The sequence below is a fragment of the Homalodisca vitripennis genome, chromosome 7 (assembly GCF_021130785.1).
Source record: "Homalodisca vitripennis isolate AUS2020 chromosome 7, UT_GWSS_2.1, whole genome shotgun sequence".
Classification (NCBI taxonomy): Eukaryota; Metazoa; Arthropoda; class Insecta; order Hemiptera; family Cicadellidae; genus Homalodisca; species Homalodisca vitripennis.
The window spans coordinates 37,828,733-37,845,885 of NC_060213.1; the positions used below are offsets into that span (position 1 = coordinate 37,828,733).

General features: G+C 32.4%; 1 pseudogene; it reads left to right on the top strand.

Annotated features, from left to right (window-relative positions):
• The first annotated feature begins 5,209 nt into the window (after positions 1 to 5,209).
• Positions 5,210 to 17,153, top strand: part of LOC124366684 — a 44,596-nt pseudogene continuing 32,652 nt past the window's right edge.

The window sequence follows — 17,153 nt, forward strand, 5'->3', positions numbered from 1 at the left end:
GCTCATTTTTAAAAGCTTATTTCAAGCACTACAAAACTATTTTTATTAGAATGCCTAAAATGCATCTGCTCGCCGCTAGATGGCATTGACAACATCGATTAAATTTCAGACAAAATAAAAAAACGGCTTTGATCTTTAATATCTAGCTTAATATTGCACTTAGAATACTTTATAAAAAACCAAATTGTTCATTTTATTACCTGCTACAATTTTGTTTTTAATAAAACTATCGATATATAAAACGTTTATTTTTGGAGATATTTGCAAAAAAAACCGATGAAAACGTGTAAAAAATTGCGAATTTTCAATTGCCAGTAACTTGAAAAGTATTGGATTTTTTCGAAAAACTTTATAGATGATTTTTTGCTTAAAATGATGCCTTATATCGATATATCCGAGGTTATTTTTGAAACAAAAAAAATTCACCCCCGAGAAGGGGTGGCAACCACCCCCAGGGTGATTGCGGAGTTCAAATTATTTTCACTTTTTGAATTTAAGGGTATGATGAACCTAATTCCAAAATTTTATGCAATTCGGTTCACAGTAAAAAAATTCGGAGCAATAATGCTTCAATGACTGCACTAGTAAACAAAAAAGTTTTTCAGAGGTAATATTTTTAACTTTTTGAATAAGGGCAATGAAGGTTCTCTTTTTGACATTTTTACAATTAATCTTGTACATTTTGTTGTTGAATTGATATAATATTAATATTTGTGTTATAAGCACCTGGCCAAAATACTAATCCATATTCCATTCTACTTTAGATTAATGAGAAGAATAACTTTCTTAAAATGTTTTCACTACACATCTTGTACAAAATAAACATATCTTATTGAATTGTTTAATTTGGGCTTTAAATCTGCAATATGAATTTTCCAATTTACTTCTTGGTCCAATATCAAACCTAAATATATTTTATGTGGTTTGTTTTTCCTACTTCCTTACAAGTTACATTACATGAGGATTCTTTACATAAAAATTCAACACATTTATGACTCATTAAAAACACACCTCTTTTCTTAATCTAAAAATAATATATTTAGTTTTTTTTCTGTATTTAATAACAGGTATGGTTTGCTGAAACATTGTTCTGTGGTTAAATTTTAGAGGGTCGAAATTTGGTGAAACTTACTATAAATTGAAACTGAAAATCATAAATGTTCCATTAAGAATAGTTCTCCAGGACAGTATGTTGTCTACGTGAAGCTTCCCACGCTGAACTAAAGCCTGGCATGCGTTTAACCTTATGAGTACTAACCCTAATAAAATAGAAAACTGCCTACCATTACACCAGGTAAACGAAAGTCGGATTGCTGTTGTTGACTGACTTATAGTCACCCTATATACAAGGTAGAAGTACACCACACCACGTGTTGTAACAGGCTTTGCTGAGCTTGTGTGCAAAATTTCAAATATATAACTCATTTCATTCTCAAGATGTCCTGCGAATAGATAAACAGAAAGACAATAGTCTTTTATATACCCTGTTTACAATTTTATTTGTACAAAGTGAAATTGTTACAGAGTTACACATGTATGAGCTAGAAACAGGAGAGTATAATTCCTGTTCCATACATTATAAAAATGTATGCTAGTTTTCACACAGAAAGGTTTTGTAAATATCTTATGAAAAAATAAAAATTTTAAATAAATCGACTTCACTGGTGGTCAGGTTTCAACAATCACTTTTATGAGCCAATAAACTTTGTCATAGTACCTATTGTCAAAGGTATTATTTGGTATCAGGTCATATAGGAATTGGGATGGATTTGGAAAAAGAATTAAATGCACTCTTAATTTTTCCAAATCCAAGTGATGTATTCTTCTGGAACGTACTTCAAGATCGAAGAAATAGGTGACTGAGGTTTGTATGCTCTACTATACATCTTGCAGGTGACAGCTAGAGAATTTACAAAGCTAATATTAAAAGTCCTGTAACCCAATAACTGTTTTGACAGAACCACTCTTCTTATGTTCATATGAATAAAGACTATTGTCCACAATCTTCTTCATATATTAGGATCTGTGGATGATCAATCTCAAATGATTTTTCTTAATTGCTTAACTTTTTCATATTAAACTAAGTTCATAGCTGAAGCAAAGAATTTAAGACTACAAATGAATGAAGAATAAAGTAAGGTCATAAAAATAAGCGTTAAAACAGTATAATCAACCAGATTTAGGTCTTAAAATTGTAATTTGTAAATATAAAAACTTGAATATATAATGGTGTTACACTAAGAAATATAAAGAGGGAGAAATCCAATATAGACTAGCAATAGCTCCAGTCCGGACCTGTCAAACAATCCTTTTTATTCCAATATTTCAACATTTGTGGTTAGTGATGTCCACAACCTCTCCCTCCCCCCCTCCATATGGTTGCCCAGATTCAAGTGACATCAGTGTTTGCTGTACTCAGCCAGAAGTACACTTTCCTGGGGAATTCTGGAAACTTACAAAACTAAATTTTTAAAAGCACTCATAGTCTTTGAAAACCAAATTTACATAGAGTGTTTCAACCAATAGAGGAAAATGGAGAATGTAAAAGAAAAGGTCAAGTGCTCAGGGCATTGTACAATGATACAGAAGATTGAGATGGCTATGCACATACAAAGAGGGGAGAACAAGTTATTTAAAAAGAACGGATTGGACAACCATAAGGAAAAAGACCACGTTTTAGGGTGATCAAAAAACATGTAGGGTGGAAATAAAGTAAAGATGTCTTATTATACCAGGTGGAGTTAGGACTAAGAAGCCCTCTCAAACTCTGAAGGATTGACGAAAGCATTTGATCGCATCATGGACCCTTACCTTCTGAATGTAAGAATCTGGAACTAGGTTGGATGGTATATTCATTCATAAATAGTAAGTCATCAAATATAATGATTTAATAATGTTCAAAAACTCAATTAGTGCAAAACAATACATATATAAGTCCATACGAGTTATTAATGGTTATTAATACACTAGCTATAAACATATCTAATAGCCATTACATTCTAATACTAAAAACAGACCTATGTTTAGTCTTCAGAAGCTAGACATTTGGTTAAAACAAATTGCATTATTATTATTTTGTATCAAATACAATAAAAATTAAAGAGTATCTGCCAAAAAGTGATGTTCATTTAGCTAAGCATCAGAAGTGGTACTTGGTTTGGTTTCAAGCCTGCGGTCCATGAAAACCAAAATATCTTAATTAAATTCATAACTTTATTCCTAAAACTTGGCATAAGCAACATTAATTAAATATTCTTCTAATTATATGCGGTAATCTAAAGAATATACTATGAATCCTAATTCATAAGAGATAAATTATGCCTGACATGTCTTTTTCTACAGCAAGTTTTATTTAATTTTAATTAAGTACATTTGTTTTTTGAAATATCTCGTGTATTATTTCCTGTTAGGTTACATGTGATTAGTTCCGGTCTATAATTGCGAGCCACAATATAAAAGTCGTTTCAACTTAAAAACCGTAGTAGCTAAAAAAAGTTACAACAGTGACATTTTGTATTAAACATTAAATATGTAGCCTAACTTGATAGAGCGAATCCTCATGTAAATTTACAGTTAATTTCCGGTGTTTATTCCCGGATGTGATGAAATTGCTCACTCGCAAGGTATACCGGAAGACACAAAGCAGTAACTTAGTAGGTGTTGGCTTGCACGACAGACATTCGAAACATAACACAAATCGTGCCAAGAACTACACTCCCTACTTTACGATCAATATTCTAGTTGTATAACCTGTTATACATCATATTCCAATAATAGATCGAACATTTCACAATCCCAACAAAATAAGACGTTGTACTTTTTCATACAGAGGTCGTATTACGAATAAGAGGACGAACTTATTCGTAATACCCTAAATAGAATAGGTGATTGCCTATAGCAATAAACCTAATTGAATTGCCACGGAAAATTCAATTAGGAATAAATTTGTCATTTTGTATTAAATGACAAATAGCAACTATTATACTGTAGTTGTATTTCATATTCCTAAGTGAACAACGAATAAGGTTATAGTTCACTTGTTCAATTATGGATCACACCTACCATCGATGGTCATAACTGACCTCGATTGATTGATTGGGTCACTGTAATTGCATCAACAATGTATTTCTTTTTACCGATTAAAAATAAGTATATTCCACGCACTTAAGAATATAAGCAATTGACGTTGTGCTATATCAATTTCACTAATTTATTTCTTATGTTTTCATTCATTGCTTTGAAAATTCAGAATGATCGTACTTCATCTTCTACTGTGCAAGATGTGACAAAAAGACAATATTGAAAGGGGACTAATATTTTCTCACTGTACATTCTTTCTCCATCCGAGAGGGTTTATAGTACAGTATGTTACACCGGTATTGAAATAGTAAATAACTCTTATATTTAGTATGCCATTTATAACAAGTAATAAAATAGCTTTTCTCGAATAGGGTACTATAAATTATTAGTAGCGATAATCCCTACTAAGATAATGTTGGTGTATTACATAAGAATAAATTACAAAGTAATTACAAGAAAACAGTATTTTGTAAAGAGCAATTTGGACGGCAAACAAAATGATGAAGGTTTATGTGTATGATTTAAACCCAATCGAATTTAAATGAAAATTGTAACATTTAAAAGCATAAAACCAATCATAGGTGACCTTCAACACCTAGTGATCTTTTTATAATTTCAGTAATTGGGTGAAACTGCAGTGACACGTTTGTCACTGGCTGACGCCCAGCGACGAGATTTATTCTCACCGACATTTTTAATTCTAATTAAATAATCAATTTAGCCGTGGTTATATTTTTCATCGCCATTGTAGACGTTTGGAAAATAAATAGTGAAAGTCGTATAGTTGTTTGAAAAGCTCTGAAACAAGCACGTAACAAAAACTAAGGCCCCTTTGTGGATTGTGATTGTATTGATTATGAATTTTCACAAAGGTTATAAACATTTAATTGCTGGCTTATGAGAAACCAACTTGTAATCATTCATAAACTGAAACAAAATAGTTAGGCAGATGAAAAGTAAAAACACACTAGACAATCACATTTATATTTTGCAATAGATTATTATCTTTTACAGAAAAATTCAACAAAAGCACTGTTACAAACCACCACCTCACTCATTATTTTGGGCTGCGTAGTAATACAAGAGTCAAGAGGAGTTTATCGGTGTGTCTGTGGATTGTGCCGATTGTGGAAGGCAGAGGCGGAGGTGTTCTACTATAGTTTTTGGTTAATGATCTTCTGTCGACTATCAGAGAAAAATAACTTCATTGTTGTAACAGAACGTTTCTGTGTACTTTAAATAAGCGTCTTAAAAGTGTTTAAAGTATAATGGAGTGTCCGCATTTAACTGAAAATATAAAAATCGTGTCCCCAGTCCAAACAGCAACAAAGGATGTAGTTTGCGCAGGTAAAGAATAGATCTGATTTTGGAAAGAAGTATTAACTCTAAATCTAGCTGAATTTCTTTAAAACTTATTAAAACATTACTCTAATGTTAAAATTTTCGTGTTGGTTAATAATTTTAAACGTTAAATTTCAATCAACCGAACACTGTATGTATTTATGGTTCACAATCGCAAGTCTGGTTTGTAACTTGACATCCTTGGTGGGGCATTGACAGGCCCTTTGGATCACATGAGAGTAGGGAGTATCATTATTGTAGAACGTCACGATTTTAATTTATGAATATTTCACATATTATAGTCCTGCTGTATGAGGCGTACTAAGTTAACAATGAACTCATAAGTCTAAATATGAATGAAAAATGTTTATGTAGAGCCTACAATTTTTGCTTTTGAATATTACCTAGTCTATTAGGAATATACAGTAAACTAATGATTAGCTGTTGAAATTATAGACTAGGTCTCTAAAATATTTCTGGTAATTTTATTAAATTTATGGTTTAAGGTTTCAAGCAAATAGTTTTAATTGGGTTTAGAATAAACTAATTTAAGAGGCAGAATAAGGTTTCAATTAATCAAATTAACACTGAACCAGTCCATATTTTGTATGTTGCTTCAACCTTTCAGGCTCGTAATATAGAATATTAGGTACTTTGGGATTATACCGACCACACTAGTATGAAGAACACAAAAATAGAAATTTATAGAAACAAACAAGATAGAACGAAAAAACAACTCTTCAATTACAAAATTACAAACTTACAAGCATTGCCAGGTATTGTGATCGGTATTGTTGTCGCTGTTATCTTATCTTTCTCGAGAATCCTGATTACGGCAGGCCGCGCGGCATCACGTGATTTGCACGGTACATAATTGCCTTTCCATTACAATTCAATTTATATTTCTGATTAGCCCCTCTAGAATTTGATATTTTTACTGATAGGTACTATCTCGAGGGATGTTTTTCTTTCGTCGACATCAGCGCAGGGCAGCACCGAAGGTGCTGCCAAAGCCCGCGCTGATGGCCGGAGGCACTCGCATTTTGGGCGGCGGAATGTGATCAAGAATAAAAACAAGTTTATAGTGTTTTTTTTAATAAAGATTTTAGTTTGGTAAATGTTTGTTTTTGTTGAATTTTTTGTGTTTGGAGAAATGTAGAGGTAAAACACGGAAGTACAACAAAGCGATGCACCAGCTGAACGGGCGGCGAGACTCTGCAATCACGTTATCTACTAGACGCTCGACTTTGACCTCTGTCTGAGGATTGGGAGGGGTTTGCGATAAGACAATTCCTGTTTTATATTGACGAAATATTGTTCTACGCTAATCTAGTAATCAGTAATCAGTAGAAACGAAATGTGAAATAACGATTCATGTCTGGGTGTGGTCGGTATAATCCCAAAGTACCGAATATTAAGTATATATATTGCATTTCTAATTGGTCAATTCTCAGGCTATAGTATAATAAGCGGCCACCAACAGAATCGAATCATTGCATGACCATCTAAAAATACTGAAATCAAAATGTCAGACAAAATTACTAAAATTTATGTATCAAAACTACATTTATGAATTTAAAAAGTCATATTTTGTTTGATTTCAACTTAAATAGTACATAATTTTCAGTATATTCATAATGCCAAATTTAGAATAAAAGTCTTCTCAAGTGTCTTCTGCAATGTGCTTGTTCCGACTTTTCTTGCTGGACTTTCCACCTTTCCCTAGTTTTCATCTCCTCACTACAAACACTTAAATGAGCAAGGTCATTGTCTTGTTACCATTTAAAACATTGTTTGATGTTCAAGAAAGAAAATAACTTGTAGGTATAACTACAGAAAATACATACACAAACACATTTGGTTATCTGTCTGTTGTGTGTTTTTAACAGTAAAACAATGTTAATAACATCAAAACTGAAATGTAACACACCTGTATTTAAGCTGAGTTGAGACACGAGAACTGGCAACAGACACACAAGTGCCGAGTCCAGGGTCACTGCACTCATTGTGTCGCTATTTACTGAAATCAGCCATTCCATGTAAAATCACCATCTTTTTCTATTTTTATTTATGCTATAATTTGTATAAAAACTATAGACGTGAAATTACTATTTTTGTTCAGTAAAAACTGTAAAAGCGCTGTGAATTTGAAGATTGGGTGGGTACCCTGTTAATCATATCTATAGGTCAAATATTGTATTTGATAGTATTGATAAATGTATAATCGATAAACATGATTCGATTGTGATGGTGGTCGCTTATTATACTGTAGCCTTCTTGCTAATAATATTTCAACTCAATAAATGTTTTAAAATAGGCCTCTAATCTTGGTTTGTTAATTTTAAGCTAGATTGCAAGTTAAGTTATGTGTGATAGGCAACCTGAGGAAGAGATCAGATTGAAGAGGTCACAAAACATGTAGTGAAAGTTGCTGATTTGTTTATATCAAACAATGGCTAGTGGCCTGACCAGTATCTGGTGTCTTAAAGAACTAGAGGTTTATCAGTTAAATAGAATATTATTGATTTAGCATCACAATTACCAAAAACTGGGGGTTTTTCATGAAATACCATAAGTACCTATTTTTGACGTTACATTTGGTTTTCTGAAGACCTGCACATTTAAAGTCAGGAGGACTGAGAAGCGCAAAATGTAGGTTGGAAACTTTTGAGAAATTATATCATAATTACAACAAAAATTCCGTTCTCCAGGAACAACTTCCAACTTGAAGTATTTATTGACTGGGCTGTATTCACTTTATGTTAACTGGAAATGTGTGGTTACATTCATTGAATAGTAATGTAGTATTAATATTGATTGTTTTTTTTTTTATTCACAGTCTGTTCCTCGAATCAGAGTCCATGGATGTGCCTTTATTGTGGCAGTGTGCATTGTGGCCGGTACGTCAACGCTCACTCACTTGAACATTCCAACCAGAGTGGACATCTCATCTGTATCGAGTGTAGTTCATTGGCTGTGTTCTGGTAAATTTTACCTTACTACTCTGAAGCGTCTGTGACCAATGTGAACTAATAATGTGATGATATTTTTCCTGTTTGATAGTGTGTTTTTAGTCTTGAGTTGTGTTGAATTTAGATTTTTTTGACTTTCCAAGAACTGCTGGTTTGGAACTGAAACATTACATAAAGTAGCTTGTGGATGATAATTGCTCATCTTTTGAAATTTAGCCTTGAAGGGTTAATAATTATAGGAGGTTTATTCTATTAAGTGTACTTCACAATTTGTATACCAAATCTAGTTAAATAAATTGGATGTAATTATTATTTATCTAACATTTATATTTATTGAAATTAACTGGTTTATTTTTGTAATATTGAATTGGTGTAAATTTAGTTTTCAATTTGACTTGGCTTGCTTAACTCAGGTAAAAAAGACATAGTCAGCCTTTTCTTCAATCTCTTTTAAATCGGTTTCAATAAGTAAGTATTATTCTCCATGTTGCTTTTGATACAAGGCTCATTGTGTTAACCCTTTACCGCCACGCCCGAGATATATCGTGAAACTTTTGTTTTGTAAACAACTGCCACGCCTGAGATATGCCGTGGAGCTGTAGTTTTGTAAACAACCGCCATGCCTGAGATATGCCGTGGAGCTGTAGTTTTGTAAAAACTCGCCACACCCATGTATACTCATTTTCATATTACCAGGTGTTTTATTTTTATTGTATCAGCAGTTATATTGTGTTACTTGGTATTCTATTATGTTAAAAATGTCTGGAAGATAGCTGTCCAGTTGGTGGTGCAATCCTCTGGACATTACTCATGTGTGTATCATACACGAGTTCGGGAATGGTTACATGAATATTTTACGAGGTGTTCTCCGATGTTTATTCATAGATAGTTATGTGATAGTGGTAATATGTTGTTAAGGTGGGAACACCAATGGACGAAGAGGATCCTACCATAATTAATAGAACTTCTCACTCTATTTATTAAACTTGAAATACCTAATGTGTTATGTCAAAAACTCCTAAATATGAGAAAAATGCTAATCATTGGGGGTTTGTAACTAAGCATGACACTCAGGTGTTGCGGCGAATCTAGGAACAGCGGTTAAAGAGTTAAAAATGGCATTGATCAAATTTAATGTCTGAAAGATTATCATTCAAAACAATGGTTAAGTAAGCAGAAAGCTTTTTCTTCCAGCCATTGTTTGAGCTTAATCTTAGCTTCTAATTGCTTTTGTAGGATTTAGCAAGATTTTTATTATTTGCTATATAGTTTGGACAGTTTTTTATTCTGAGCTATGCTGTACAGGTTGGAAATAACTTATTTATGGCATAACTTTAGAGCATATGTGTCTGTAACAGTAATGATCTATTCTTAAAGGTATAATTGGAAAGCTCTAAAATGAGCGCAGAACATAAAATCAATATTTTCAAAGATTGGAAATCTGTCGGCCAGAAATATTTTGCATTTTAAATACTTTTTTGAGTTGCAGTTGAGTTCTCCCAAGTCTCAATTCATTGCTCTTTTAAAGGAAAACTACACATTATTTACCGTTAATTGAATATAATTGTTATGTTCTTAGTAAAAAAAACACAAACTGTGTGAAGTTTGCATATTAAAATTTGAATGTGGGTTTTTCAGTTTAAATGATCTATTGATAAATCCAAACATTTTATTTATTTATCCCAGCACTCATATATTTTCATAATTCACTTTTAAAACCTTCACATCATGTTTGCTAGTTGTAACTCAAGAGTCCCAGCACTCATATAACCAATGCCACCCAAGAATGCTAGCCAGTTTAAAGGTAAATTCCACTATGTTTAAAGTAAAACATCATAGCTCTCAAAGAAAATATTATAGTGTGAATATGTTTCACATTTTAAAAGCTTAAGAAATATGCTTATATATATATATATATATATATATATATATATATATATATATATATATATAAATCACTATTTAGTTTGTTTACAATGTTATGTTGTTTAAAAAAATATTAATAATGTTAATAAGAATATTATTTAAAAGAAAAAAACACACACACAAAAATGTTATTATTGTAATTATTTTTAATGTACCCTCAGCGCTTTGTCAAAATAGCAATCTACAAATTTTAGTAACAAACATTAAAACATAGAATTAATACAAATATTATCAAATAACATATATACATAAATTCATAAAATTTCCAAAAATACCTCATTAATATTACACACTATACATTTTGGATAATACTTGGTCAAATCCGCTTGGAATGTAAGTCAAAATACCACTTTAAACCAAAGCTATTAACAATGTTATTAAAATATTTAGAAAAAAGTAAGTACATAGATTGATTACTCATTATTATGATGTGGTGCAGTTGAATCAAAATTTTTATACATAAAAATAAATGTTGAACTTATGTTCAAGGTGTATACTTCGTTGAAGAAAATACACAAAACAAAACACACAACATAATATGTTTTGTATCAATATGTTTGATGACTGATGACAGGTGATGCGTAGTTAGAGTGACATACCGTGATGTTGTAAAATAATTGGCAACAGCATTTTATGGTTTTTTACAGTTTCATCACTTAGTCATGTGATACATCAAATTAAAGAGCATTTCAAATGGAAAAGAATGCCATGAATTTGAGCTCTTCAGCTTTAATAGTTATTTACGTTGTGTAGAAAATTTTGAGACACGACCAAAAACTGCCTTTTTGTGGGTTTTTAAAAGCCTGTCACTAAAAAACCAAAATCAGAAAAATGTAAAATTTTGCATTTTAAGAAGTCTTGGTAGTTAAACTATACATAAAATCATCCTAATCTTACAGGTCAAGGTCCAAAATTATTTTTTCATTGGTTGATTTGATATGGAATGACCCCATATAAATCCCCAAAATATGGATAAAATGTTGAACTCTTATTTGTGTTTGTAAATATTTTTTGGAAAAAAAGAGTATTGCACAATCAATTCTACAGCATATTTTCAATTTTTTAATTATAATCCAGTAATAAAGTTAAGGCTGTGAAACACATTGTTTTATGATTTACAATTAAACTAAATTTTAAAAATTTCTTACAAAAATCTTAATTCTTTTTATTATTATGTTAACCAAGTTTCATATATTGGTAATAAATAAAATCATGGGTTGTGTTGTAGTTATGGTTGTGATGAGTTTGTCGTCAATGATACTGCTAATGAGTGCCTGGCACAGCTACGGCAGATGATCAAGGAAGCAGTGTCGGAGAGTTCTCCCTCTCAGGAAAATAGACGCAACTTACGACCACGCTCTAGGAAAAGGTAACTACATTTTAAGTTTTCAAGACTCTATTGCCTATAATACTTAACATTTTTCTATACCATTTATTGCTTCTAGCTAAAATTTATACCAAATTTGACTTGTTATCTTCAGTACTTCTTGTTTGTAATATTGTAAACGTGAAAGTGAACACTATCTTAATTTTTGCAGGTGTCATTCTGCTGACAGCAGCACTGGAAGTACTGAAAACGATAAGACTTACCCGCAGAAGAAACGACACACTGCCAATAGTACATACCTCAAAAACGTGAAACGTGAGAAAAAAGTCGTTGGTCTGCGGAATCTAGGAAATACATGTTTCATGAATGCTGTTCTTCAATCTTTAAGGTAGGAATTCCTCTAATTCTAATTGTAATAATACTAACTACTAATGACAAAATAATATTTATACTCTACGTTTTTTCACCTTAAAGTCTAATGCGTAGTCAATCTAACCCAACACAACATAACCATCACGTGTTACAGAGGTTAGGTTTTTGTATTGCCCAGGTAAGATTACTCCTGGTACCAGTCACCACAATCTCCTCAGTCAGCTTGCACAATGTATCCTTGAAACATCCCTTCCAATATCGACTTTAATCTTTAAATAAAAGATACAACCGTAGCTACTGCAATGTCCTTTCCTATTCCTACCTCTTTATGAATAGTACAAATACAACCTCTGTGCTGGCTTCACTTCTTGAAGACATTGTTGTGGTTGGGAATAAGCCTGAGCGAGCAGAATAGTTACTAACCAACCAGCCAGTGCCTTTCATAATAGAGATTGCCTCACTAATCTTGTCAGGCACTAAATCTGACTCAATCTGGTGCAAAATTCCAGCCTAACACCAACTCTGAGAATGTATCTCTCATCACCATTTACCGTCCTGGCCTACCTAGCCTTAGAAGGTTTCAACATTCTCTAAGTCCTTTTCACACCTAAAATCTTGGATAACTCCCTCACCATGCAATAACTCGTCCATCTAAAGATACCAGACTCGAACAAGTCTATAAAATTATGTGAGAACCACCACCATCCTGTTACTTCCACTCATGCTATGAAAGTTGTAACTTCATTATAACATACCCTTTGAAAATATAAAACTCAGCTATCAAATACCAATTAATTATTACCTATTACAACTTTGGGAGGTCATTAAAAGTGTGTATTTGAAATCAAATTTAATGTAAATTTTGTGAGAGTAGTGATAAAAGAGTCCTGTAACTCCTAAAGAATTAATCTTATGAATTGTCATTAATTTAAACTAAGGGATATAATTTTATGTGAGTTTATACAGGGGATTCTGGGGATAGTTGCATTAATAAGTTGTTTGTATTCAGTTTTAAACATGGAGAATTTAGGATTGGCTGTATTAGTATGCTGCTGATAGCCAGTTTGAACGAGTGATGTATCAAAGCCGTATCTCGAATCTGCAAAGATTTGCTGCATCGTCAATTTATAAACCCGTCAGCAGTACACAAATTACCGGTCTCTGAAACGCGTTATTTGTGTTTGAAAATCTATAAATAGATACCTAATTAACAAATTATCTTACTGTAGATAACATTTTGCTTGCAGTTAGTATTTTCCATATTTATGTTTGTGCATGACTGCGATTCTGCTGTGTCTATTCGCAAACTACCACTGATCAGAAATAAGCAAATTACCGATTTCAAAAACACACGTTTTAATCATACTTTGTGTTTGAAAACCCTTAAATAGATCATCTAGTTAGCTAATTATAGTTATTTTGTAAAAAAATTTTGCTTGCAGTTAGTATTTAATATGTTATGTTCATCTGCTGCATCTTTACACGGACAATCGCAATTGCTAAAACAAGTTTTTGTTTTCTTTTGTTTATGAACACGAGTAGACAGGTAAAATTATTAACAAATTAAAACTTAATTTTCTAGACAATATTTTGCTTGCAGTTTTTATATCAGCAGCATACTATATCATACCTTGTTTACATTTGTGAAGAAGTCAGCTGTTTCTCATAAAGTATAAAGACATTCATTAATTTTTGTTGACTTTAAATTTTTGTTGGTGACAAAGTATTTCCTTTATAAAATATATTACCTTTTTTGTCATGACTAAGGATGGTTTTAAATTTTATTAAGATTTTGACGTTTAAATGTATTTAGTAACCGATAAAAATGTATACTTATATTTTTTACAGGTTAAAGGCACACATTCTAGAAGCTAACAAATTAAAGTAGAAGGTAGGGGATATGACTTAGTTCTTAAAAGCTAAATAGCTATTTCTCTGAACTTCTGCTGATTGCTTTACAATAGAGTGGTATTCTTGAATTTCTTTTTAGTTTTTATATTACAGGACAGTCTTCAAAGTTTTAAAAATTATAGAAATTGCAGATTTTAAGATTCAGAATCGGATTTGACATTCGAAAATTCTAGATTTGCCTATCACTAGATTGAACCATAGAAGTTTTGAGATTGGACATTGTACACTGCTAAAATTCAGTTTCCAAAAGGTCCCAATTAAGTGACATCTTAATTGGAGATGTTTACATGTGTAGTTAAAGAAGAAAGTATTGTTATAGTTACAACAGAACTATAGGATTTTAGCTTTCTGGTGGAATACCTTTTCATCAGACCTAAGTGATAAAAGTTATTTTGGGAAACTTTCCGTTTGACATACTTGCTTGTGCTTCAGGCGTAATTAAATGAAATGTACCGATCTTAATAGAACTGTTCACATAGTAGTAGGTTAATAAATGAACAAAGTATATATTTTGTTAACATATTTTTATTTAAACCAAAATTTATTTACAACAATCTAATGCAGTTTTGTAATCTTGAATGCAGATTTTACATAATATTTTTACTACTTTTAGTTAATTTTTCATAATTTAGACATGTCATTAAATTGTTGCAACAGCATACTCAATACCTGCAGAACAATGCTCCAAAAATAGGCTGTATTTAATTTTTACTATAATATGAAAATACTATGACATCATGAGGATCTAAATATTTTCACTCTTCCAGAAGTGTGGAAATGATGAAATACTAAGTTTAATAATTATGTAAGGAGAGAAAGTTAGTGCTGTTTATATAGGTTATGTGAGTTTCCACTCTAGATCTATTGCGTTTTGAGTGAAATATTCTTTCTCCTCTGTCTAGCAACATAGAGGAGTTCTGCCTGTACTTCAAGCAGTTGCCGTCTCTTGAGAGCGTCAAAGGAGTTGGCCGCAGTAAGGTGTATCAGTCCCGCAGTTTCCGGGAACTCAACGACGCACTGATGGCAGAAGAGCTGCGGAAGATCATCATTAACCTGACTGACAATGGAGCGACCAAGTCGGCCATATCTCCCGAATCCTTGTTCCTTGTCATTTGGAAAGTAGTTCCTAGGTTCAGGTTGGTGTCATTATTAAGTTCAATCACATACACTGTGCTACAGTCTCAACAATGTGCATGTGAACACCCTATCTCTAGTGATTAAAACTGATAAAAAAGCAATTCCATTCTGGCAAATCCCAGACTCATATGACAAGCACAACATGCTGTGAGATATATTTCATGCTGTTCTGTACACTGTTTTTGATTAAAGCTTCTTTTGCAACATACACATACAACAAACAAAACTATTGTTTTGTGGAGAGCTGTAGTAAGTACAGTATTTTAGAATTTATTGTAGTGTAAATGTCAATTACTGGAATACTTAAGGGTTCAACTCTAGAATTCGCAATCAATAAACTTATTGGAAGAAGATGTGCATTCGTGAGCATTCCTTGTACTCTTTCAAGTTCTCATTTGCAGCAAGTTTCTCAATCAGTTAAAGTTCTGAAAGTGGATGTTCAATTTTAACTTTTGATGGTTTAAAACCTTTTCTACTGTTGATGGATTATCCAAGTCAGCAAAGAGGTTTTTAAATTACTCCCTTAGTTTCACAATCAGCTATGAAATGCAATGGGAAAGGCACATGAGTTTCATGTAAGCAATTCTTCTTGCAAGTTTAAAAGTGGTATAAATTGTCTTTCCCAACTGATTTCCAAATAAAGCTACAAATTTTTTAGTTCTAAAAATTGAGATTAGCTACTGCAAATGAAACTTCCAAAGCCAGTGATCATCTGAAAGCTCTTGTATGGGTTTGGTCTGTTAAATCATGAACATATCATTAACTTGACATAGTTCAAAAAAACTAGTAGGTCTTTTCCTCTGTTTATTCAAAGTTTCACAATTATTTGGCATGTATATATTCATGTATAATTATATGATATTCACTCTCAATTTTTTGAAAGAAAATTCTTAAACTGGCGATGTATCGGATCATGAAACTTTTTCAACCTCCGATCTCACGCTATCATGACTAGACACATGGCAGGTCTACGGTGTGCATAATAGTTGATTCACTCTCAATTTTTGAAAGAAAATTCTTAAACTGGCGATGTATCGGATCATGAAACTTTTTCAACCTCCGATCTCACGCTATGATGACTAGACACATGGCAGGTCCACGGTGTGCATAATAGTCGATTGCGCATTTTCCCTGCTACAAAGCTTGAACTGGACTGTGGAGCAGACAGTTGAGCCGTTAGAGGGTTAGGCTATTTGAAGGAGGTATGGAACTGTGTTGCAGAGAGCAACTCTTCCCTCTCCAGGCTTCACGCTGCTTGGCTCTGTCTGGATAAGGAACATTGGGTGTGGGCGGGGGCAGGAATTCGTTGCCTAACTTAAAGTGCTCTGATATACTTCCTAATAATAATGCGTAAGCGCCTTTGTTTATTGTTTTACTTTCACGTGTAAACTATTCAAACCTGTACTGACATTTGACATGGACATTCTTACGATCCCTGGGACGAATATAGGCTTAAGGTTATTTTGGAAATTTCTCCAGGCTATGCCCCTTTGGTCTTTCAAGCAGAGAAATATCTCATCTTGGTCGTAAAAGTTATGAAATAATTATTAAAACAGCATGTCTAATACAATCAACTGCTCTGTGTAAATATTGTTTATTATTTTCAATTGGTTTACATTAGTAGTGAGTACATTCTCTAATGAAAACCATTATTTTTCATGCTGTTTTAGATTTCAGTGATTAGGTAAGTACTTATTACCTTAGGAAATTTCCTAAAACAGAAGATGGTCAGAATTTTGTCTGCAAAGACAGGGAGTTGCAAGAACTATGCTAGATGAAAGTTTGCTAGTCTGTGCTTTTGAACTACTGTACAAATTCCAGCTCCTAAATGTTTTAAAATATGAAGAATATATTTCAATTTATATAGAAACAAACACATGTAGTGTTATTGTTAACTGTACATTTTTATTAAATATTAGATCTAAAAGATAATGTTACTAACTTTTACTGTAAATATAAAGACTGTTAATTTACCCATCTTAGTTCACTTTTGACAGAAGTAGGCATCTCTGATATCAGATATATATCTTAATTGGAGAACAAGGCAAAATCGAGTTGAAACAGAACAAAGTAAATTAAAATGGCCA